This window comes from Triticum urartu, chromosome 4A (genome assembly GCF_056163025.1).
Source record: "Triticum urartu cultivar PI428250 chromosome 4A, HENAU_Tu73, whole genome shotgun sequence".
NCBI classification, from domain to species: domain Eukaryota; kingdom Viridiplantae; phylum Streptophyta; class Magnoliopsida; order Poales; family Poaceae; genus Triticum; species Triticum urartu.
Genome location: NC_141876.1, coordinates 345,149,259 through 345,173,569, shown reverse-complemented (window position 1 = coordinate 345,173,569; position 24,311 = coordinate 345,149,259). Strand labels below are relative to the sequence as shown.

General features: G+C 44.0%; 3 pseudogenes across 1 annotated transcript; 2 read left to right on the top strand and 1 right to left on the bottom strand.

The window, feature by feature from the left end:
* Nucleotides 1–468: 468 nt before the first annotated feature.
* On the top strand, nt 469–4,474 carry LOC147975802 (uncharacterized; annotated as a pseudogene). Its single transcript, XR_015602077.1, has 5 exons — nt 469–589; nt 671–735; nt 834–884; nt 2,063–3,971; nt 4,062–4,474. The product of XR_015602077.1 is annotated as an uncharacterized LOC147975802 (transcript).
* A 160-nt stretch (nt 4,475–4,634) lies between these two features.
* LOC147975801 (uncharacterized) lies at nt 4,635–5,451 on the top strand (annotated as a pseudogene).
* A 4,996-nt stretch (nt 5,452–10,447) lies between these two features.
* LOC147975800 (uncharacterized) lies at nt 10,448–13,661 on the bottom strand (annotated as a pseudogene).
* Nucleotides 13,662–24,311: the final 10,650 nt, after the last annotated feature.

The window sequence follows — 24,311 nt, the reverse complement described above, 5'->3', positions numbered from 1 at the left end:
TGACGAGTTTCGTCGTATTTTAAAATTGTCAGTTTAATGTGTGCACTGTCGACAAAAAAATAAATATCAGACGCCTATTTTGTCTATCGTCACTTTGAGATATTGATTATATTTTTTAAGTGATCCTTCTCATTATAAAACGGATTTTTGCCGTTTTGAATATATATTTTATGTGGGTCATGGATTTTATTTTATCTTGGTCAAAATTTATGTCAACATATGCCCCTCGAGGTCTGGGTTCGAATTTTTTTTTTTGACTCGGGCCCAGTGCTCGAAACTTGGCTATACATATTTTGTTTAAAGCGCTTTCTTTGAGTATATGGGTTTATGATTTTAGTCAATCGTATACCAGCTACGTGTGGATATGCAACTCTTTCCCTTTTTTTTACCCCACATGGTGCTAGTCTATTCCGCAACCGTGGGAGCTAGAAACCAGGACACACTCGAGGCTATCCGGCCAACAAACGTCATCCGGCTAACAGACTCCCTCAACTCTCTTAAACGCCAGCCTCTTTCTTCTCTTTTTCTTGGACCAACTAGAAGACGTTGGAGACGAGGTCTAATTCCATCCGGCCGGCCGTAATCCCAGGTGCCTCGGCCTTCTGTTTCCCTTGCGTTGTTGCATCTAGATTTCGTTTGTCTGATTGGCGGACTGTTTCCGTTGTGGCAGACTATTTTCTCAATCCCTCATGAGATGCACTTCCGCTTAGGCAAGTGTTGATTCGTCCAGCTTCGGTATGCCTCCTTTTTATCCTGTCATTATCAAGGAACGATCTATCCTTTAACATCTTGGGTGCTGCTTTTAATCACTATTCCATTTTCTCATCATATAGGTGCAGAGAGACAGGGACACTAGGATACGGTTTGGATCGAATCTTTCTTAGGTAATCTGCTTTTCCAAATTATCTGATTACGTTTGTTTGTTGTGCATCTCTCCCATTACTAGAAGTGTCCAGGATATAACGCTTTGAACGCATGCAGAGTTGTACAAGGCCCTATATCTTGTGAGTTGATATATATGGTCCTAGTTGCCGGATGTTTTTGATCCATATCTACTTGTTCATCGGAATTTTGATCTCGCATTTGGCATTCCGGGAAGGCTATTTAGGCTTGGTCCGTCGTTCAACTCGTGATTTTTTTATATATGCATGAAATAATGAATCGCTCACTGTCGGCGTTCCGAGAAGCCTATATGTGGACTTGGTCCGTCGTTCGACGGTGATTTTTTTATTGCCATATATGTATGAGTTTGATGATTTGATCATCGTCGGCGTTCCGGCAAGCCTATATATGGGCTTGGTCCGGCGTTCGACGGTGATTTTTTATATTTGCCATATATATATATATATGAGTTTGATGACTCGATCACCGTCGGCGTTCCGGCAAGCATATATATGGGCTTGGTCCGTCGTTCGACGGTGATTTTCGATCACCGTCGGTGTTCCGGCAAGCCTATATATGGGCTTGGTCCGTCGTTCGACGGTGATGATTTTTTTTATTTGCCATATATGTATGAGTTTGATGATTCGATCATCGTCGGCGTTCCGACAAGCCTATATATGGGCTTGGTCCGTCGTTCGACGGTGATTTTTTTTATTTGCCATATATGTATGAGTTTGATGATTTGATCATCGTCGGCGTTCGGGCAAGCCTATATATGGGCTTGGTCCGTCGTTCGACAGTGGTTTTTTTATTTGCCATATATGTATGAGTTTGATGACTCGATCACCGTCGGCGTTCCGGAAAGCATATATATGGGCTTGGTCTGTCGTTCGACAGTGATTTTCGATCACCGGCGGCGTTCCGGCAAGCCTATATATGGGCTTGGTCCGTCGTTCGACGGTGATTTTTTTTTATTTGCCATATATGTATGAGTTTGATGACTCGATCACCGTCGGTGTTCTGGCAAGCCTATATATGGGCTTGGTCCGTCGTTCGACGGCGATGTTACTGTTTTTTGGGGGATGAGGAATATTTTCAATCAGGCGCGCCTGTTTCGTGTTTCTCATATTCCCTTTTTTTTATGCATCAAATTCAAATATTGAAATGTTTTTTATTGTAGATACTATCTCTCGTTGCAGACTGCGTACCTCGGGATCATCTCTTCCACCTTGGTATGATATTTAATCTTGCACTTTCATGTACTATTCTTAACTTCCTGTAATTTCATACGTATATCGACATGCATATTTTCCTTGCATATAGATGGAGGAAGCCACGACACCATCTTCGTCTGAATCATGTAGAATGCCTTTATCACAGTTGGCCAAAAAACACCTATTTGAACCTGATACTAGTGAGCTAGCCAATCCAGTGATTACGAAGTTAGGCGTACCACACGGCCATCCTGAGCTTGGACCACGTGGATGGACGGCAGGGCCATCTTTCTCAGCTCGTTGTTATCAACCTCCTGCACCTGGGCCCAGACTTGATGAAGCTTCAACCCTTGGGACACATATGATATCCAAAGGTTTAGGCTGGAAGAATCATGAGGTTGAATTAGCTCCAATGCCTCTTGGGTATCTTGAATGGGGTACTAATGTCTTGAAGAAATAGCATACCCATCTGAAGGGGAGTGAGGAAGGTGTGGATTATGTCTATGGAGCCATTTATTGCTCTTTAGGCGACTATTTTGTCTCCCCTTCTCCCAACACCAACACGTTTTTGTTCTCGTCTGGCGAGCGTACAGTCACACTTCTTGATATGCATCAGATTGCGGGGTTGCCCCTTGATGGTGAACCTTATGAAGAATATGTTCCCCTAGCTGATGAGTTGGATCCTTCGACTCTTTTGTACCCCAACTTCCTGCCTCGGCTCCTAGAAATTTGGACCAAGCTTGCTGTGGGTGGCAAAGTAGGTTTCAAGGAATGGTGTGATTTCTTTCACAATAGTGGAGTAAACTCCTTTGCTACCAAGAGCTTAGAAGACTAGCGCGTGTACACCGCGGCTTTCCTTGCCATATGGCTTTGCCGCTACGTCGTTGTTGGTGGTGGGCCATATATTCGCCCTGGGGTATTAGTGATGGCGGCATGGATTTCCCTAGGACGACGCATCTCTTTGGGCCCACCTGCTCTTTGCTCCCTTTATTACTCACTTCGGCGGATTTGTACTCATCCGATTGGCCCCTCATTCATACATAGGATTTGGCCGGTTCACTACCTTGCTGGATGGATGGGCGTGTACCTCAAGAAACCCTATGGAAACAGAGCAAAAACGCCAAATTTCCTGAGCTTCAGAATTTTGGCGGTACAACCTAATATGGTGAACACCATGTTTAAGACGCCACGTCATTTTACTCCTAAAGAGGCACAACTTTCCTCGGTGACTCTAAGAATATTGTTTGGAACTCCTATTCTCTCACTATGGAAGGTGTGTTCAAACCCAAGAGGGCTTTCTTAATTTCTATTCGTCGAGGCATGCTGCCGTGGAGGCGTGGTACTATCACCGCCGATGTGTGTATAGCTGAACCATATCACCCGGATCGAGTGGAACGACAGTTTCGTCTTGACCAAGTTGTACCCTTTTCTCCTCTAGCGAGCCTGTATACTCAAGACGAAATTGGAATTGCCTATGCTTTTTGGTCACACCTATTATCCTTGGCCCCTGAAGAATTCCACTATTTTCCTGACGATGATCGAGTTGGGAACTCCTCTGTAGCATGGGCTAATTGGTGGAAAAAATTTCTAAAGCCTTTCGCCGACATTCTGGACCAACTTTGCAATGGCAACATGACTAGGAAGACCCCTTATGATGTAAGGATAAAAAATAAGCGTGCACTACAACACAATATCAGGCCTCGCCCATTGTCTGATAAAGATTTTATGGTGGTGAGGAGAGTATCTATGGAGCACCGTGACCAACATGTTCAGTCCCTTGAGAAGGCAAAAACGCCTATTACAGATCAATGGAGACTGGTCCTCTACAATTATTTAAATGATGTTGTTGCTGCTCAACCGGTGAAGTCTAAAGAGGTGAGCTCAAACACATGTGTGTCCATATTCCATTATGTCTCACGTACTATTTAGTACTAACTTGAGTTATCTTTTTGGTTTTTTTTGCAGCTACGGCGAGGTAATGTACTGAAACAGAATGCCATAGCTGGGCTCCTCCGCTCATCCGCTATCAGTGGATAATGATATCTCAGACACTACCCCATCCGCTAGCGGAAAGAGACGCAGACAATCTACACCGTCTCATGTGGAACAGGAAGCAAGGCTGCCTTTGATGCGTAAACTTGATTTGGCCCAAGCATCCAATTTTTCTGAACCAATAACATTGGATGGTCCGTCCTTAGATGTTGAATTCAGTAACTTTGTTAGTGATGAAGATTTTAGCCATGTTCTCACAGGAGAAAAGGACCATGGCCTTGGTGACCTCTTCGATTTATCCGTCGAGGATTGTACCTTTGGCGAGTGTGGCACAAGTCGTCTACCCTCCAGCCCTGGTGTGGCTGAAACTGTGCTCCCTACCCCTAGTGCTCTTGATTTCTTGTCAACTTTACCTGGTAGTTTATTTACTTATGCATTTATTTAATTTGCCGTATCTACGAACCATCATTATCATCAAATTTTCACGACTCTTCACTTATTTTTTTAGGTTGCGAACAAGAAAGTTACCATTCGCAAGACCCTGTAATGACGGTTGTATCAGGGAAGGCGCACAGATGGACTGCAGCTTTGTCAAAGACACATTTATAGATGCCACAGATACTGTGGTGAAACAAGCCCTCGAAGGACTGAACGACTCTACCCTTGGTGATCCCAAGCGACACATCATGCTTGAGAGCGTTTCTCAGACGCTGCCCACGCAAGTACCTGAGGTAGCTAAGGTGCATGCCATGTTGGTCGGGCTTATTGACCTTTCCAAGAAATTGCAGGTTGGCCAGACTGAGCTCACAAAGGGATCCGAGCGAGATGAACATGCTGCTGCTGAAGTCGAGCTTAAAATTAAGTCCGATCATGAAGTTTCCAAGGCTGCGATTGGGGACTTATCTAACCTAGACAAGAAGTGTGCTGAAATGGAGGTGCAGGAAGCGGCGCTTAAGGTGCAGCTTGAGGAGGCTACCGCCAGTTTGCAGAAGCTTAAACTAGAGAGGGAACAGCGCCGACAAGCACATAATGCTCACCAATCTAAACTGAAGGACTTGGTGAAGAGTCTACAGGACACCAACGCCGGCAAGCGTACAAGGCTTGCTAAATTTGAACAAAAGACGGCAAAATTAAAGATTGAAGCAAGTCAGTTGTTGAACAGCCTGCAGAACTGGCGAGCTCCTTGAGAAGGCCTAGACTTCGCTTAGTTTTTTTTATTTAGCCGTTTCAATTTATCGTTTCCCTTTGAATCATTTTAGGCTCAATACTTAGTTTCACTTCAAATGTAGCAGTAATTTGTTTATTCACCTGGGAACTCCGAATTTTATGCATGATGTGCTAGTACGCCAGCTTTGACGTTGAAGCATCCTTATTTATTTACACTATCGTTGTGTATGGCCTGAAGCCTTATTTTTTATTCTATTTTTTTATATAAATGCATGTACGTACCATTTTTGTACGACGTTTAAGCTTATGATGAAATCTGGAGCCTGCTTGATGTTTATACATTTTTTATTACCCTCTTTTTTTACGTCACAGTTTATACTCGTAAGTCATTGGAGTTTTTTTTGTGCCCCAGTTTATACTCGTAAGGGTGTGGAGTATTTTGGATGATCCCTTTTTTTCATCACAGTTTATACTCGTAAGTTGTTGGAGTATCTTTTTTTTGTGTGCCCCAGTTTACACTCATGAGGGTATGAAGTAAGCATGATGATTCGATTGTTTTTCCATCACAGTTTATACTCGTAAGTCGTTGGAGTCTTTTTGTTTGTGCCCCAGTTTACACTCATGAGGGTATGGAGTGTCATTTTTTTTACTCAAGCATAGTAGCGCTTAAGGAATTTTCCATTTATCGGTGGTGGGCAATACTCGCCGTCAGGGGAAATTATCCTGTATGCACCACTAGAGTAGACCTCTTTTATGATGTAGGGACCCTCCCATTTTGGCTCGAACTTTCCTCCCATCTGTCGTGTAACATTCATTGGACGAATGACGGCGAGCACTAGGTCTCCTTGCTTGAATGATCTCCTTTTAACGCGCTTGTCAAAGGCACGAGACATTCTAGCCTGATAAGCTTCCAAATTTTGTAATGCTTGAAGGCGTTTCCCCTCAAGGATTTCGAGTTCACCGATGCGTAATTTTATGGCCTCCTCTTCCGAAAGTTTCTCTTGAATAGCCACTCCAAGTGAAGTAATTTGTACTTCTAATGGTAGAACTGCTTCTCCTCCAAACACAAGGGAGTATGGTGTCATCTCAGTTGGTGTACGTGTCGTGGTTCTATAAGCCCACAAGGCCTCAAGAAGTTTTTCATGCCACTCACGCTTATTTCTTGACACGACTTTCTTTAACAATTTGCAGAGGGTCTTATTAAAAGCTTCTGCTTGTCCATTAGCTGCTGGATTATAAGCCGTGGAATAGTTATGAATTATCTTGAATTTCGAACATAACTTATCAACATGTTTATTTTTGAACGGCCCTCCGTTATCAGACATGATACGAGAAGGAACTCCAAAGCGATATATGAGTTGTGTTCTTATGAATTGTTCCACGTGTTCTCCCTTATCCTCTTTTAATGGTATAAGCTCGGCCCACTTAGAGAAGTAATCGGTGGCAGCCAGGATAAATTTATGGTCCTACTATGTCCATTCCCCACATTTCAAACGGCCATGCAATATTTGTGGGATGCAACGACTCATGGGGTTGGTGTATGAAATTACCATGTACCTGGCACTCGTAGCATCTTTTTGCAAATTTCATGGCGTCGTCAAACATGGTAGACCAATAGTAACCAAGATGTCGCAGTTGATAATATAACTTAGGGCCAGATTGATGCGCCCCACACACCCTGGCGTGCACTTCATTTAAGGCTTCCACAATTTCATTCCGTGCTAGACAACGGAGGAGGATGCCATCGAAGGAACGCCTATATAGGGTATCATTTATACATGTATAGTGAACTAACCTTTTCTAAACTCTTGACCTTTCTGCCGAGTCTAGAGGTAAATATCCATGGAGCAAGTATTCCAGGAAAGGGCTTCGCCAGTCTCCAACTTCAATCTCGTAGACATCTGCAGTCATTGCAACCGACGTCGTCGTCTCCTCCTCCTCGGCGAGTATAGGTAGGATTCTGCATTCTTCAACACGAACGTCCATCATTTGATGTGAAGTTAATGACATACTAGCAGCTAAACCTGCTAAGGCGTCAGCCATTTCATTCTGACTTATTATAACATGCTGAATATTTAGATCAGCAAACATGGACATGAGCACTTTGGCTCGTTGGAAGTAAGGCCTTAATTCTTCTTTCTTTACCATGTAAGTTCCCAGTAGTTGGTTGATCACTAACTGAGAGTCACCATAAACAGTGAGTGAATCTAACCCCATATTCGGAGCTAATTCAAGCCCAATTATCAAAGCCTCATATTCAGCCAAATTATTTGAAACCGCTGAAGATAGGGTGAACGAGTACGGGATTATCCCTTCGCTTGGCGTCACAAAGATGACTCCAGCACCTGCCCCTGATCGTCGACATGCGCCATCGAAGTACATTTGCCAACATGTACTAGCAAATGATGTGGTGAACACCTCTTCATCTGGCAAGTCATCATCTATGGGGAAATCATCGGGTATTGGATGTGTGGCTAGGAAGTTAGCTAACGCCTGCCCCTTCATGGCCTTTTGTGGCACAAACTTTATATCAAATTGCGACAAAAACATCGCTCACTTAGCCAGTCTACCTGAAAGCACCATTCTATTTAAGATCTACCTGAGAGGGTCAGCTCTCGATACGAGGTGTATAGTATGCTCTAACATGTAATGGCGCAATTTTTGTGCTGCAAACACCAATGCGAGACATATTTTTTCCATGTCCGGATAGTTGCACTCAGCCCCCACGAGGGTGCGACTAAGGTAATATAGGGACATTTCCTTTCCGGACTCATTATTCTGTGCTAAAAGAGCTCCCAACGACATAGGCATGGCTGCCGTATATAGGATCAGAGGACGTTCCTTAACTGGTGCACCCAGGATAGGTGGGTGTATAAGGTATTTTTTAATGTCCCAGTTATGTTCCCTCAGACACTCGAAAACCATTGGAAGATGTTTCATATGGTCCTCTTCACGTTTTGAATTTACTACTATGTCATCTATATAACATTCAACGATTACATATAACAACCCATCTAAAAATGTGGTCATGGCTCGCTGATATGTCGCCCCTGCATTTTTTAATCCAAATGGCATGACCTTATAACAGAATATGCCTTTGGGTGTCCTGAAAGCTATTAGCTCTTCATCTTCTGGCGCCATTTTTATTTGATTATATCCAGAATATCCATCCATAAAAGAAAATATTTCATGATTCATGGTAGCATCAACGAGTATTTCAGATATAGGTATAGGAAAATCATCTTTAGGGCATGCTTTATTTAAGTCCCTAAAGTCTACACACACACGGATTTGACCATTCTTCTTTTGACTGGTACAATATTGGAAAGCCACTTAGGATATTTGACTTCCCTAATGAATCCAGCGGCTATGAGTTTGTCGACCTCAGCTTCTATCTTGGGGAGTAGCTCGGGTCGAAATCTCCTTTGTGTTTGTTTCACTGGGGGAACATCGTCTTGCACGGCAAGTCGATGCACCACCACTTACGGATCCAAGCCTGGCATTTCCTCATAAGTCCAGGCGAAGACATCTTTGTTCGCAGAAAGGAACTTATGATATTCCTCTTTCTTCTCTTTGGACAGACGTGCGCCAATAAAAATTGGTCGCGGATCCTCGACTGTCCCAATATTTATTTCTTCCAAGTCATCAATAGTTTGTTGATTACCATCCTCCATTTGTGGGGATGCCTCAGTTGGGTCTACAAATTCAGTTGAGGTCATGCCGACCTCATAGCCCAGCCCATGTGTCGAGGTCATGCAAACCTCATAGCCCAGCCCATGTCTTTTTTCTTTCAAAGGCTGGCCCTCATGTAGAGCTTCGAGTTGTTCTCAGGACAACGCCTTTTTAAATGGCGCTCGCTGCCCTCGGCCATCGCACAATGACGGGCCAGTGAGAGTATCATATCCCATTCTCTGCATCATATACAAAACTCGGTTATCGTACAGAGAAATAGGCAATGACTCATCATCTTTATTTTCCAAGGTGATATGAACCACATTTTTATTTTTATTTTCACAATCATGCGACTTCTCTTTATCATGCGACTTCGCAGAAAGGAACTTATGATATTCCTCTTTCTTCTCTTTGAACTTATGATAGGCATTTTGGTACCTCTTTTAACAGATGATTTATCGATGACACGGAATATTGGGTCACCCTCTTTCCTTTGGTCACTTGGTATATACTGATAAATCTTTCGGCCAGATGAGGATTCTGTAGCATTTTTTTACCATATTTGATTTAGGTACTACTACAGGCCTTGGCTTGTGTACTTTTTCAACAGGCTCAAAGTAGAATTTAGCATCGGCGTAAAAAGATTCAACTACGGTGAATGGTCTCTTATCTGCAAATATTCTTATTGTTTCTCCATATTGCTCTTTGTACTTGACACACTGATGGAGTGTAGATGGCACAACCTGATTTTCATGCAACCATGGTCGGCCCAATAGTGCATTGTAAGATGTTGCTGCATCAATCACATGGAATCTCACGTATGTAGATAATGCTTCCATTTTTAGTATCAAGGAAATGGTACCCATGGCCTATTGACCTGACTGGTTAAAACCGTGAATGACCACATTTGACCGACTCAAATCCTTAGGGGAATATCCAATCCTTTTCAAAGTACGCAGAGGCAACAAATTTATGGCGGATCCACCATCTATCATTATGCGATTTGTTGGCAAGTCTGTTATGCTTCTTTGCTCCTAACAACATGTCCTCATCCGTGAATGTAATATTTAACACATCATTTAATTGGGCTTCAGTCTGTGAGACTTCCACTCTATAATCTTCAGGAAATGACAATGCTGTAACTAGTGCCTTACGTAAATCCGAGGAAAGAGACAAAGCATCATACACAAAAAGCATAGCTGGTATTTTCTTCAAATGAGAGATTACATCATACTTGACCGACACCTTAGAAGGCGGATCAATTGTCTCATTCTCAGTTACATCTTTGTTCCTAGGCTCCTTTCTAGGTGGAGGATGTGGGTCAGCTAACTGGCGACCTGATCTAAGGTGGACCTGATCCACTTCTGGCGCATCTTCTTCGGGGAAGTGAAGAGACTCGCTATCATCCTCAAACACACCTATAGTGAGAACGTTGAATTCTTCACCAGGAGGGACCTTCATGCGCTTCACCAGATGCTGATATTTCTTTGGTACGAAGCGCAGAGGAGCGACATCTTCCATCACTTGGGGTAGTACACGGCGTTTTGGCCGCTGTTCCCTCCAGTCTTGGGGTTCTTGAGAAGCTGGTACACTGGGCCATCCATCACGGCTGCAGGGAACGTGAGCCTCTCTTTTACGCTGACCTTGGGACGTGGTCCTATGGCCGAGGTTTGGGAGGAAGCCTGAAGAGATAATTGGGGTAAATTCATATCCTGATGTAAAAATCATATCATCATAAGTTGGCCTCATATTTGAAGATGCGCAACTCACCGAGCTATCTTGAAGAGTGACAACATTTGCTGTAGCCATCTTCTTTCCTTTCTTTAAGCTTTTGAGGAGATCAGTATCAATGGTCCCCTCATCGATCATATTCTGTATGATATTCTTCACAACAAAGCAATCTTTGAGTGTATGGCCCAAAATGCGATGGTAGTGACAAAAATTTGGGTCATGAAATTTTGAAGCTTCTTCTGGCCTTTTAGGCTTGGGAAGTTCTATAAGACTCAACTTCTTTAAACCATTAAAAAGGTCATCAATTTCTTCTACCGGAAAAGAATACTCCCTGTGTTTGTCGCTCGCTGAGAGTTGGCCTCCTACTGACCTGTGCATCTCGCTGCCCTTGATTCCCTATAGGTGCTCTTCTGGGCTGGGATTGAGGTTTTACCGTCATTGTCTCCATGGCTTGTGCAGACTTGGGTTTCATCGACAACTTTTCATGCTGACCACCTTTGTATATAGGCTTGTTGAATGTCGTTTTTGTTCGACGAGCGACAAGCTGCATAAAATTTTCTATATCCGTGGATTTTGAAGCTAACTCTTCAAACTTGAGGGGCCTCACTCCTTTTAACTGGACAACCACTTCTGAGCGGAGATTGTTCATGCACATGAGCACTGCTTCTAGCTCAGTGATTGGCTGTGGGCAATGAAGACTTAGGTTTCTCCATCTATTTATGAAATCAGCCACCCTCTCGTTGAACCCTTGTTCAGTTTGGGTCAACTCAGTTATGCCCACCGTCCTCTGCGTGCTATAAAACCTCTCGAGGAATGAGTTTTGCATTTGTTCCCACGGTTTTATAGAGCTTGGAGGCAACTTGCTGTACCAAGTGAAGGCAGGCCCAGACAATGTCTGTACAAATTGCCTAAGGAGAAGTGCTCCGTTGTTAGCTGTATCCTGACAAGCAGCAAGAAAGTGTGCTATGTGCTCATGGGGAGATCCACCCCCGTTGAACTTACTAAACTGCGGCTGCCTATAATTTGTTGGGAAAGGAACTAGGTCCACATCAGGTGGGTACGACTTAACATACCCTGGCCGCATCGAGTACTGAGTTTGCATTAATTGCGACTTTACCCCTTCAGCGATCATTCTTTGGATCGCCTCAAGGTTAAGCCCTACTCCTCCATGTTGGCTGCTAGCACTTGCGCCACCATCCCCTTCATTTCCTTTGCTCTGGCTATTGCTCATATGAATTTGAAGGGCTGCTAGCTCGTCTTCCTTTTGCTGAAGTGCTGCCGTAAGGTTGGCTAATTGCTCCTCAACGGGACGAGTTTCATTCGCAGCTAGGACTTGTTCTGTATGCTTTGCACCATGGTGAAGTTCTATCTCATTCTCAGAAGGACAAGGAGTGCTATCTGATAGGGGATTGTAAGACCCCCCATTGCTTAACCCAAGTTCTTCATGATCTGAACCCTTCTGGCTCCGTGTCGTGCGGTGAGGACCTTCTACAACAGTCTTACGTGCCTTCTTCCTCTTGAAGTGTATTGATGCTGAGGAGGTCTCCCTACTATTGTCTGTCACCCCTTTAACACCAACTGGCATTGCGTTGAATACTTCAAATGAATTGCCTGAGACCTTCTTACGAGTTGGCCATGGAGCGAGAGTTCTGGTAGTCTTGTTTTTTGTACTTGCCATTTGTTTTGCCCTATTTCCTCCACTGACTTGGCTTGTTGATGGATAATTTCTTCCTTGTATTCTGCTATAACCCGAATCGGCTCGTACTACCATCTCTCTTTGTTTCAGGGCAGCCCGCTTTTTGCGTGCATGAGCAACCTGCTTCACATACTCTTGTCGTCGTGGATCTTCCTTCACAAATTCTTCATATTCTGGCCACTTCGATAGAGTTTCTACACGCCGCATGATGGCGCCACCAACATTATCAGCAGAGATAGAGCATCCTGGAAGTATTTCCTTCAAAGCTTGGCAAACATTCTGTGTCATGATGGCATGGAAGCTAGCATGGCTCCCCCCACGGATCCTTGCATTGATCTTCCTTTCTCTATTTCTGATGGGATATGCCACTTGCTTCCGCTGTTGATTGGTTATGTTTGCATCAGTTGCCACTGGGAAATCAAGCCATGCATGGTGAGCCCTCTGCCGTCGACGACGACGTGCTAGATCAACTGAGCCTTCAAATGATGGTCTTGGTGCTGGCACTGATGAGGACAAAGGATCTGATATTGTAGCAGTTGGATCCACATGACCATCTTGGAAGTCATCTGAAGTGACAAACACCCCCTGCCACTGGAGCGAGCGTCTATTGCTTGGCTCTCCCACTAGGCATGGTCCGATGGGATTATAGCCCATGGTGGGGATAAATTTAGGTGCATCAACACGCAATTGGTTTCTTGGGCGAGCCGGTCCTTCATGTGAGGAAGATTCAGTGTCCTTAGCCATTACACCCTTTCCTTTGTCCGCGGAGCAAGCCCTTTGTGCTGCCCCTACATTGCTTGGGTTAGCTTATGTGAGCTTTCTCCTGACCCTTCGTGTGCGCCCACCCTAAGTTTTGAAGGTGTAAGGGGCACTGCGACTTTGGTCGACGTAGTTGAAGCAGATTGTTTTGGCGATGCCGCCTTTAGTGATCCTGTCCGTTTTGCAAGAACGGGCCACTCTTCGGGTGTCATGCGAACAACCTTTGCTGGTACCTCATGGCTTATGACCTTGGTAGGTGACATCTTTGTGAAACCAGGAGGAACTAAACTAGATGAAGAAGCTTCGCGTACATGCTGATCCTTAGATTCTCTTGCAGCTGCACGCATCCTTCTCTTTGCTGACTTTGTGAGCACAGGAGTAAACCCCTCCTTCAGTGCAGAGGAGACTTCCTTTTCTTCTTGCTTAGCTGGGGATGCAGCTGTTGTTTCCAAACTCTTGCTAACTGCAGCCACAAGCGGACCAATTGGCACATCCAGCCAGAGGTCACCAAAGCGGAGAGTGACAAATTGCTGGACCTGTCCCTCCATACCTTGAAAATAAAGAAAACCATATATTAGTTTTCTTCATCTATTTTTTGTATATGCGTACATAATGTTTTATGCTTTATGTACTATGGAAATTCATATGTTGCAATCCTATGTTGGAATTCGAAGATGAGGGGAGAAATATGTCCCACCGGGCGTGCCAAAATCTGATGACGGGAAAATGGCGGGTGTGAGACACGCGTCCACGTCATTGATACAGAGTTAATAATTTAAATACGATAGATGCATACAATAAAAATAGGATCAAACATTGCAGGTACTTTATTTCCAGAACTCTTACATTTTCATAAAAATTCTGTTAATTACATCTCCGAAGAGAAAACCCCTGATTAAGAATTCCAACATATCTATTACATAAGATTGCAACACATTCCTATTACAATATGCTACAAGAAAATTCCTCCTCGCGATCGTCGATGCACTCCTGCTTGGGTACTTGAAGTTTGCTTTCATGCAAGTACTTCTCCATAATTTCATGTTTGATATGTTGGAGTATATATTTTCCTAACATGTTTAATTGTGGTCAACCTCATTTATATGATGGTGCAGAATGAAGGTTGGTTTGACTAGGCTTAGTTTTATCCTACGTTTAGCATATAGGATATGTATATATTTTTCTTTGGGAATTTTATACGACATCTTTGGTTTTGGTGGCATGGATACATGTGACATGCCAATTTCAATAAGTTTTGCATCATCACATTACTACTATCACCGCGCGACACTGATATGGTGCCCGTGTGTAGCGTAATGGACTGAAGCTTTCTGACACAATTTTGATGCTTTTATAGTGCATATGATATGTGCCATATTTTGTTGACTTTGACTTCACACGGTATCAAAACTAACCACGCGGTGCAATGATATGACACACACGTATAGCTTGACCCGAATGGAGTTTGTTTATGATATTTTTTATTTGTTTAAAGCCTATGTGGGCTACATGAAATATGCCTTATCATGTATTTTGCATGAATTTTGTATGCATATGTTGATGTGGAGTGAACTTATTTTTTATTAAGTTCTGCTTTACCTGTATTACTACTAACACCGCGTGGCACTAAGATAATGCCCGCATGCAGCGTAACCAAGCAAAGGTTTGTGGAGCCATTATGGTTGCATGAGTTATATGACATCTATCATTTTTGTTTATGTTTGTACCTTACATGGTATTAGCACTAACTCCACATAGCGTCATTTCATTGGCGCTCGTGTGTAGCGTAACCCAAGTAAAGTGAGTTTGTGATATCCATTTATGACGATGCTAATAGTTTAGGCTCTTATAGCATTGGAGCCTGTTTGCAACATCTTTTATATGACTTTGGCCAAAATATGTGGCATGGATGTTTTATTTAGATTTGTCTTACTTGTATTACTAATAACACCGCGTAACACGAATATCTTGTCCGCGTGTAGCGTAACCAAGTAAAATTGGTTTATGACGTGTAGTTTTAACTTTGGACTTTGGACCAAATATTTGACTTTGGACCAAATATTTGACGAATTTCATGCCATATTTTATTTGACTTTGGACCAAATATGTGGCCTGAATATTCTGTTTACTTCTCTCTCACATGTATTACTGCTAACAGCGCATAGCATTAAGATAATGTCCGCGTGTAGCGTAACCAAGTAAGATTGGTTTTTATGATGCAACATGTTTTATAATTCATCTTGCATGATTTTGGTTTCTAGGTGTGTATCGTGAACACATTTTTAATTAAGTCTTGCCCTGCTCGTATTACTACTAACACCAAGTAGCATTAAGATAATGCCCTCGTGTAGCGTAACCAAGTGAAGGAATATTTTGTATATTCTTGTTCGTATTACAACTAACACAACACATAAAGTCCGTAGCGTAACCGGCCAAGAACAAATTCAGTTTAGCATATTCGTGATTTCATTCCAACTTAGTCATATCCATTTTTTTATGATGACCAAATTAAGTCAACTTTTTATGAAGTTTTCGCACCTATGACACTCTCTTGATTTGTATCCATGTATAGAGACCAAACCAAGGAACGAGGCGTTCATTTTGGATTGTATCGCTAAAGGGACCGAACCAAGACGGAGATCAATAGGACGAAGCGCATGCAACTTTTAAAGGAACCGTGCTTACAAGAACCATGCATGTTCCTTGACTCGTACCACGATGGCCGAGCCGAAGGCGAAAGTTTGGGATAGATATATCATGCTCCTTGATTTGTACCATGATGGCCGAACCAAAGGCAACAATTTGGGGTGTATATAACATGTCCCTTGGTTTGTACCGCGATGGCCGAACCAAGGACAAAAATTTGAGATGGATTAAACATGCACCTTAGTCTGTACCACGATGGCCGGACTAAGGACGAGAATTTTGGAGAGATGAAACATTCTCCTTGATTTGTACCACAATGGACGAACCAAGGGCTAGAATTTTAGAGAGATGAAGCATGCTCCTTGATTTGTACCACGATGGCCGGACTAAGGACGAGAATTTTGGAGAGATGAAACATTCTCCTTGATTTGTACCACGATGGCCGAACGAAGGGCTAGAATTTTAGAGAGATGAAACATGCTCCTTGATTTGTACCACGATGGCCGAACTAAGGGCTAGAGTTTTGAGAGAGGGGGAAGAAGAAAGCTCCCTGGTCTGTACCACAATGGCCAAATCAGGGGCTAGGGAAGAGCCATGAATCTCATCTTCAAACCTCAGCAAGAAAGTCTCCTGCGTCCTCCTTCCTTTTCTGTATATGCTGTGTGTGAGAGAGATTTAGTACTAGGGAGAAAACGAATCCAGGACCGACCCTAGAGCAGTGCATCTGCCTGGTATTTATAGTGGCTAGGAAGGAGCAACGCTCGTTGGCTATAGGGCGTGTCCACCCACGTCTCACATCGTGTGATCGTGCGGAAAGTGAGAACATGGGCTGTTTTCTTTTTTTATTCCATTGATTACTAATTGATCCACGTAAGGTTGACCAATAGCTAGCTCCATTACGTGATTAGTCATTATGGGCCGGCACTTTTTCTTTTTAAGTAACATGTGGGCCTTCCCCACACTGTTCGCATGCATGCATGTCAACTTTATGGAGAGTACGGCCATGCATTTGTGGCCTTTTTTTATGGGCTAAGCATGATTAGCTACTAATGGCTTATTAAAATTTAGGGTGTGCACGCTAATTTTTTTATGCAACTCAAGGTCTATAGTCAGATGAATATTTGACCAAGTATACTGCGTATATTTCATCGGGACAATATTTTTTTATGCGTTGTTTAAATGTTTCATTTTGCTGATGGAACAAAGTCGAACATTTATCATATAGTCGCCATTTTGGCGATATTAGCATCCCTCATGACAAATTTTTTTATTTTCGCCGTTAGTAGCAGCGCGCATGTGTGTGAGCCATGTGCTCTTCATATTTTCTTCAAAACTTGACGAGTTTCGTCGTATTTTAAAATTGTCGGTTTAATGTGTGCACTGTCGACAAAAAAATATATCAGATGCCTATTTTGTCTATCGTCACTTTGAGATACTGATTATATTTTTAAGTGACCCTTCTCATTATAAAACGAATTTTTGCCGTCTTGAATATATATTTTATGTGGGTCATGGATTTTATTTTATCTTGGTCAAAATTTATGTCAACACTGAGGAGTAAAAAGAATCCTACTCTCCGATATATATAATCCTATAAGACTCAAAACATTTTTCTAGACTCAACAACGTCAGCGATTCGATCAAGCAAGGGGCTCCTAAGTCAGGGAACCTGGGTCCGATTACCAACTTGTAACACCCACGATGCGGCTATATCTCCCACTTGTCGGGGCATGACTTAGAGGCATAACCGCATGGTAGGCATGTCGCAAGAGGGGTAATCTTTACACATCCCATTTACTGAATAAGGAAGGGATAAAGAGTTGGCTTACAATTGCCACTTCACACAATACATTAATATAGCATACATCATCCAGAATACAATCAAGGTCCGACTACGAACCAACATAAATAAAAGACAACCCCAAATGCTAGATCCCCGATCGCCCCAACTGGGCTCCTCTACTGATCATCCGGAAACGAACCATAGTAACGCCCCGAATCCTCGTCGAACTCCCACTTGAGTTCGGTAGCGTCCCCTGCACTGGCATCATCGGCACCTGCATCTGCTTTGGAAGTATCTGTGAGTCACCGGGACTCAGCAATCTCACACCCTCGCGATCAAGATTATTTAACCTTAAAGGAAGGAAAAGGGTAGTGAGGTGGAGCTCCAGCAAGCACTAGCATATATGTGGCTCACTTACGCAAAAGAGAGCGAGAAGAGAAGCAAAGCACGGTCGAGAAGCTAATAATGATCAAGAAGTGATCCTGAAGCTACTTACGTTCAAGTATAACACGAGACCGTGTTCTCTTCCTGGACTCCGCCGAAAAGAGACAATCACGGCTACACACGCGGTTGATTCATTTTAATTAAGTTAAGTGTTATGTTCTCTACAACCGGACATTAACAAATTCCCATCTGCCCATAACCGCGGGCACGACTTTCGAAAGTTCAAAACCCTGCAGGGGTGCCCAACTTAGCCCACCAAAAGCTCTCACGGTCAACGAAGGACATTCCTTCTTCCGAGAAGACCCGATCAGTCTCGGAATCCCGGTTACAAGACATTTCAACAATGGTAAAACAAGACCAGCAAAGCCGCCCGATGTGCCGACAAATCCCGATAGGAGTCGCACGTATCTCGTTCTCTGGGCACACCGGATGAGCGCTTTGTACAACTAAAACCAAACCTCAAGTTTCCCCGAGGTGGCGCTGCAAAGGACTCTAGTTGGGACCAACACTCAGAAGAGCACTGGCCCGGGGGGGGGGGGCTTAAAATAAAGATGACCATTGAGTTTGCAGAACCCAAGGGAAGGTATATGGTGGTAGGTAGGCAAATGGTAAAGCCAAGTTTGGGCCTTGCTGGAGGAGTTTTATTCAAAGCGAGCTGTCAAGGGGTTCCCATAACACCCAATCGCGTAAGGAACGCAAAAGCAAGGAACATAACACCGGTATGACGGAAACTAGGGCGGCAAGAGTGGAACAAAACACCAGGAAAAAGGCCGAGCCTTGCACCCTTTACCAAGTATATAGATGCATTAAAGTAAATAAGAGGTAATAATGATATCCCAACAATATCCATGTTCCAACATGGAACAAACTTCATCTTCACCTGCAACTAGCAACGTTATAAGAGGGGCTGAGCAAAAGCGGTAATATAGCCACACAACGGTTTGCTAGGAAAGGTGGGTTAGAGGCTTGACATGGCAATATGGGGGACATGATATGGCAGGTGGTAGGTATCGCCGCATAGCAAAAGAGCGAACAACTAGCAAGCAAAGATAGAAGTGATTTCGAGGGTATGGTCATCTTGCCTGCAAAGTTCTCCGAGTTGACGAAAGCTTGACCCTCGTAAGCATACTCAACGGGTTCCTCGATCATGTACTCGTCTCCCGGCTCTACCCAAGGCAAAAACACAATCAATGGAAACCACAATCAACCACGGTGCAATGCGCAAGCAACATGATGCAAAACATGACACGACATGCGGAATGTGATATGCAATGCATATGCATGCTTCGGAAGGGAAAGATTGAACCAGGCCTCAACTTGGCAAACCAAGTGTGCCGCTGGAAAGATGAGTTGATTTCGGTCGAAATCGATATAAAGATCACCGAAATCGGATGCACGGTTTGCAAATGGCAAGCAAAACAAGAATGGCACAATTCTGCGATTAACAACACGATGCCAACTAGAATGCAACAAGAAACTAAGCTACTGCACACTAACATAGCAAAAAAAACACATGGAAGTGATCTACTCAAGATGCTTGACAAAATATGAACAGTGAGCTACAGCTAAATCACACAATAGCAGGTTCAAACAAGCATGGCAAAAGTGCAAAAGATATCAACATCACAGACTTGGTGAAAATAACATGCCAGGAATTAACATCAGGAAGACATGTTTAGAGCAAGATAACAACATGCTACAGGAACATATCATACCAAAACAAGGCCTGGCATGAATCTACTCAAAGCATAGAACAAAAGTACCTTATTGACCATGAGCCCAAAGGGCACAGAAAATATGATGGCACCCATGTAAACATAGCAAGTTTCGTTAACAGATTCAGACTTAGCAGAAAACTGAGCATGGCAAAACAGAGTTATGAAGGCATCTTTGTGAGCTCGATTCACTCAACACAAGGAATTGCATGACAAGATAAGCATAGCACCAGCAAGAAGATACGATCATAAGGCTAACCATGGCAAGTACAAGTTTCTAGCATGCTTGGATCAAGTACAACAACCATGGCAAAATTGATTAACAGGTAAACAATCTGCCAGGAACATTTTATAGCAAATTAGAGCAAGATTAAGTCATGCTAGGGCACTCCATAAATGCAAACAGGGACATGGATGGATATAACACAACCATATGTCCAAATCATCCTTACTGAAGATACTCAAAAGAAGCATGGATCTCAGTGTAGCATCATGAATACATGGCATAAAAATAATAGCAGAGCAATGACTTAGTGAAATTCTAAGTCTCTAAAATCAGCAATATCACGAGAGCTACTTTGCATGCTTGTGATAGTCACCACAAAGATCACAACAATACATGGCATACACCCCTTTAAAGATGGCATGACATAGATCAAAACACATGTAGAGCTCATGCCCATATGCAGCACACAACAAATGTAGAAAAAAAGACAAATCCTCATACTCTAATAAGAATCAGCACCTAACAATTTATAGCACTCCTGCATCAACGATTTGGGCATCAAGATGGACTCAAACAAACATGTCACAATGGAACAAAATGAAGAGCACATCATGATGAACATTTTGATATATTATGTGCATGAAACGGAGCTACGGTGATGACATTATTGCATGAAGAACATAGCATTAAAATATGAGGGGAAAGGACTTAGCAACGAAAACAACCTCTGAAAAATTCTTAGATCTAGGGTTCTTCTTGGCACAGAAGTCGAGATGGGCGCGAGCTCGTCGGAGACTTGCCGCGGTGGCCGGAGAAGGATGCGGGGCGGCTCCGGAGGAAGCGTGGGGCTCCAGATCTGGGACGCCGGTGAGCTGAGATGCGGCTTCCCGCGAGGAGGCGACGGCGGCGCGCCCCGGCGACAGGTGGCGGCGGACGGTCGTCGGCGCAGGCGGTGGCGCTGGAACACGGCGGCGGCGGTCGGCGCTGGGAGGCGCGGCGTGCACGGAGGCGGCGCGATGGGCGGCGCGCGAGCGGGCCGGAAGGGCCGACCATGGACCAGGCGGGCCGCCGCGGTGGGAGGTGGCGGAGCCCACATAGCAGCCCCTGGTTGGTGTGGGTGCAGCGGCGGATTTTGTCCGGTGCGGACCGGACGTGTCCGGCGGCGAAGAGGGAGCGAGGTTAGGGTTTCGTCTTGGATTTTGGACGGGGAGGACATATTTATACCTAGAAGGAGGTGGGAGTGTCCAAATGAGGTGCGGTTTTCGACCATGCGATCGTGATTGAACGGCCGAGAGGATGGAGGGGGTTTGTATGGGTTATTGGGCCACTTTAGAGGGGTGTTGGGCTGCAACACACACGAGGCCTTTACGGTTCCCCGATTAACCGTTGGAGTATCAAACGGACTCCAAATGGCACGAAACTTGACGGGCGGTCTACCGGTGGTGTACCAAGGCTGCTTGGCAAATCTCGGTCCATTCCAAGAACGTTTAACACCCGCTCAAGAAAAGAGACAAAAGGGGGCGCCGGAGGACGTAGGAGTGTCGGATTGCAAAACGAACAACGGGGAAAATGCTCGGATGCATGAGACGAACATGTATGCAAATGCGATGCACATGATGACATGATATGAAATGCATGACATGGACAAAATGCAAAACGAAGACAAACCCAACCACGAAGGGAAACTCATAACTTAGAGTCGATGATGGTAAGAGTTGGAGTACAAATATGGCAGGTTACATCCGGGGCGTTACAACACTCCACCACTACGAAAAGATCTCATCCCGAGATCTAGGACTGAAAGAACTCCGGATATTCGGAATGGAGGTGGTCCTCGCGTTCCCAGGTGGCTTCTCAGTTGGAATGGTGTGACCACGTCACTTTCAGGAATTTGATAGACTTGTTGCGAGTCTTGCGCTCGAGTTCCTCAAGAATAGCAACGGGATGCTCATGATAAGACATGTCTTCTTGGAGATCAATCTCTTCGACGTTGATGGTGCGGTCAGGAGTCTTGAAACACTTGCGAAGCTGAGACACGTGAAACACGTCGTGCACATTTGCAAACTTGGACGGAAGCTCAAGTTGATAGGCAAGATCGCCTCTTTTGCCAATGATCTTGAGAGGACCCACGTATCTAGGGGCAAGCTTCCCTTCGATATCGAAGCGACGAGTACCTTTCATTGGAGAGACGCGGAGGTAGACATGGTCTCCGATCTCGAAATACAAGTCATGATGCTTACTATCATAGTAACTCTTCTGGCGCGATTGCGCGGCTTTGAGATTTTCACGAATAAATTTACACATTTCTTCAGCCTCTGTGATCAAGTCATTGCCAAGAAGTTGGCGTTCACCAGTCTCTAACCAATTAAGAGGAGTACGACACTTTTTGCCATAGAGAATCTCGAATGGGGCCTTACCCGAACTCGCTTGGAAGCTTTTGTTGTAGGAGAACTCGGCATATGGAAGACAATCTTCCCACTTCATACCGAAGGAAATGACACAAGTCCTGAGCATATCTTCAAGGATTTGATTTACTCGCTCGACTTGGCCACTAGTTTGACGTGGAAGGCTGTGCTGAAGCGAATGTTGGTGCCCATGGCCTTCTGAAAGCAGTCCTAGAACTTAGAAGTAAAGAAGCTTCCACGATTTGAAGATATCAATTGCGGAATGCCGTGCAAGGAGACAATCCTGGAGGTGTATAGCTCTGCCAACTGATCTACTGTGATAGATTATTTGATAGGAAGGAAATGAGCCACTTTAGTAAGCTTGTCGATGACAACAAAGATAACATCATTGCCACGCTTGGACTTGGGAAAAACAGTCACGAAGTCCATCTCAATATGGTCAAACTTCCATTCTGGAATGGCAAGAGGTTGGAGGAGACCAGCTGGCCATTGGTGTTCTGCTTTCACTCTTCTGCAGACATCACATTCATTCATGAACTGAGCAATTTCCCGCTTCATTCGAGTCCACCAATACGACTGCTTGAGGTCATGGTACATCTTTGTACTTCCAGGATGAATGGATAGGAGGGAATTGTGAGCCTCGTTCATAATGACTTTACGTAGATCACCCTTAGGAACCACAATTCGATCCTCGAAGAATAGAGTATCTTTCTCATCAAGGAGATAGCACTTGTACTTGGGTTGGCTCTTGGCAATCCCATTTTTCACCTTCTTTACCATTGCATCAAGAAGTTGTGCCTCACGAATTTGATCTTCCAAAGTAGGAGAGACTTGGAGGTTTGCCAGAAATCCTTGAGGAACAACTTGGAGATTAAGCTTGCGGAAAGCTTCACAAAGGTCCAGTTGGAAGGGCTTGAGAATTAAGCTGTTGCAGTAAGCCTTCCTGCTCAACACGTCTGCAATGACATTGGCCTTGCCTGGAGTATATTCAATACTTGGATTATACTCTTGAATCATTTTGACCCAACGAGTCTGCCTGAGGTTGAGGTTGGGTTGAGTGAAGATGTACTTGAGGCTCTTATGATCAGTGAAGATGTCCACTTTCTTCCCAACAAGAGATGTCTCCATGTTAAAAGAGCATGGACAACTGCCGCCAGCTCGAGGTCATGAGTGGGGTAGTTCTTTTCGTTGGGCTTCAACTGGTGAGAGGTATAGGCCACAACTTTCTTCTCTTGCATTAACACAACACCGAGACCTTGCAGGGAGGCATCACAAAAAACTTCGAATGGTTTGGATTCATCAGGAGGAGTCAAAACATCAGCTATGATTAACTTCTCTTTGAGGGTGTTGAAGGCGATGTCACATTTAGGCGTCCAGACATACTTGACGTGCTTCTAGAGAAGGTTGGAAAAAGGCTTTGCAGTCTTAGAGAAATTCTCAACGAATCTTCGACAATAGCTTGCAAGCCCAAGGAAATTGCAGAGCTGCTTCACATTCTAAGGCGGTTCCCAATTCACAATGCCTTTGGCGGAGATGATATGCCCAAGGTAGAGAACCTCATCAAGCCAAAACTCACACTTCGAAAACTTCGCATAGAATTGATGTTCTCTGAGTTTGTCCAGCACCAATCTCAAGTGCTTGGCATGATCCTCCTTATTCTTAGAAAAGACCAAAATATCATCGAGATACACCAAGACGAAATCATTTGTGTAAGGGTTGAATATGAAGTTCATCATGCGAGAGAACATTGGAGGAGCATTGACAAGGCCGAAAGACATGACAGTATATTCATAAGAACCATAGCTTGTTCTAAATGCTGTCTTGGGGATATCTGGTTCACAAATGCGAATCTGATGATAACCCATATAGAGGTCAAGCTTGGAGAAAACTTGAGCACCTTTGAGTTGTTCGAAAATCTCATTGATATTGGGAAGTGGGTACTTGTTCTTTATTGTCTTCTTGTTCAATGGGCGGTAGTC